A 2,408-nucleotide genomic window follows, 5' to 3' on the forward strand; every position below is an offset into this window, starting at 1 on the left:
ATGTTCTTTTAATTATTTTTTAGTTTGGGCCTAATAACTTATGCTTGATTAAGGATATAAATTTTTTTGGGCCCAATAGTTATAAAATTTACTAGATACATCATTTTATAAGGGTTATATTTTGTATTTTTAAATATATATAAAATCCCCTCTCCCCCCCCCCCCAAAAAAAAAGGCTAGCAGCCGAGGGTGTGGCTCGCCCGCCACCAAGGCCGACCATGTTCTTTTATCACCAACGGCTCATCAACGGGCTTGTTAATTTATATTTTTAAATTAAAGTATGACAAAAATCCAAAGGTGATCCGTCGGTAACTTACCGACGGATATATCCGACAACTGTTTTCCATCGGTGAAGATCTAGTTTTCTAGTAATGCTTATATAACCTTACCAACATTAAATGAAAGAAAGTAGACAGCCTATTTGTTCAATCTCCAAAAGTAGGAAACATAAAGATCACTTTTTGTAGAATCTGAAATAGAAAATAATCTCTAGAACAATATAGGAAAGTTATAGAAGACTAGCATACACTGCATCATGTCTCATTTCTTTTGATCATTGACATGGCATGGCCTATTTGGGATTCTACAAACAATGAATAAAGTTTCATAAGATCCTATAAAACAGTTTCATATAAATTAATAAAGATCCCCTTTCGGCCACTTTACAAGTCAATCAAATTAATCAATAAAAAGTGCACCAATTTGATCACCACTTCTATTCCTTAGCCAGGTTAGCTAATATCCATGTGACCTGTTAGCTTGTAGACCATAATCTTCTTTGTCCCAGTAAAATTCAACCAATAATCTTTTATGACTTCATGTCTAACCACCAGTATTAATCATGCGTGAGACAACGCTGACCCGCCCCCGACAAGAAGTTTTTAATCTACCATCTTTATATGCCTATAAAATTCCGTCATTACAATTAATCACATTATCCAGCAACTTAATATTAGCACCGGGCTTCAGAATTCAGAAATAACTACACTTGAATTATAAGCTATGGCAGGCTTGCTAGGCAACGAAATAGCTGCAGTCCGTCAAAATATTAATCCCAGTTCCTTAAAGCATGTTATCGGCATTCCTATCAGATCAACAAAGGGACTACTATTGTCTAAACCTTGTAAGGTTCATTACACTCTTTCCACGACTTCTTCAAAGATCAACGGCATAAAGAGAAAAAACAGTTTTGCAGTCTTGATTAAAAATTATGGTAATTATCTTGCTCTAATATTCTATCTACATAAAGGCTATACTTTCTTGATCATTGTCTTACAATGTTCTTATTTTTGGCATATGCAGCGAGTATAGGACGTAAGTTAATTAAAATTAAGAAACACAAGTTGAGTTATGGTGCCAAAATCATTCAGTTTGGCAGCCAAGATAAGATGTTCAAGAAAAACTTTATTATCCATGAGGGAGAGAAACTGTTGCAGGGTTTCCAATGCTACTTATACACTACGGTCGGTGCGATCGCAGGCTTGCTCTTTGTGTCTACAGAAAGGGTTGCATTTTGCAGTTATAGGTCCATCAAAACATATTCGACAACAGGCAAGGAGCTAAAGTTCCAATTTAAGGTACGTATATGGACCTAAAAGTATTCTTATTAATATTTTGATAAGATTTAAATAGTGTATTGACATGCTAATTATTATGTGTAGGTTTCGATCCCATTAGGAAAGATTAATGGAGTAAATGAGAGTATGAACTTGAAGAGGCCATCAAACAACTATGCGGAGTTAGTGACCGTCGATGGTTACAGCTTCTGGTTTATGGGGTTTTTAAACAATAAGAAAGCATTAAGATACCTACATCAAGCAACCATCCTTGCCTGCATAAGCAATTCATGATGAATGTTGTTTCTTTATTCAAATGTAAAGAATCTTATCAACTTAAATGTAAAATGTCTTCTAGCCATAATATAATAATATTTTGGAGGAAAATTTGGGATTATATTGATACACATAATAACACAATTCTAATCTAACTTAAACTCTATCAATTAAATCATTAAACAAACCAAACTGATAAATCTAACCATTTAAACTAAGCATGCAAATTCAAACTCTAACAAATCGATCTCTTTATCTTCAAACACCTTTAATCTCTATCCAACCAGTTTCACATGGTTATTGAGTTGGTTTACAATGCACATATCATGGCCTCATGGGGCCAGTTCATGTTTGAGGTGATTTTGTAGGAAACCATTGGGTTTTTCTATTAAAATAAATAAAGATGCTCAACTCACTTGTAGAAATTACGTAGTACAAGATGTTTGTAAAACAAATATGAATATGAAATGCATATTTGACTAAGAATAATATAATATATTTAATTAACATTTTTCTTCCATATGATCATCCCATGTTAAGGTTAAATAAATATAAGGTAAACAAAAGAACAAAGTT

General features: G+C 33.3%; 1 pseudogene; it reads left to right on the forward strand.

The window, feature by feature from the left end:
- Positions 1-586: 586 nt before the first annotated feature.
- LOC143596885 (GEM-like protein 7 pseudogene) lies at positions 587-1,850 on the forward strand (annotated as a pseudogene).
- The last annotated feature ends 558 nt before the right edge of the window (positions 1,851-2,408 follow it).

Source organism: Bidens hawaiensis, unplaced genomic scaffold, assembly GCF_021521415.1.
Source record: "Bidens hawaiensis isolate Kalapana, Puna unplaced genomic scaffold, B.hawaiensis_p1.1 tig00047348_1, whole genome shotgun sequence".
NCBI classification, from domain to species: Eukaryota; Viridiplantae; Streptophyta; class Magnoliopsida; order Asterales; family Asteraceae; genus Bidens; species Bidens hawaiensis.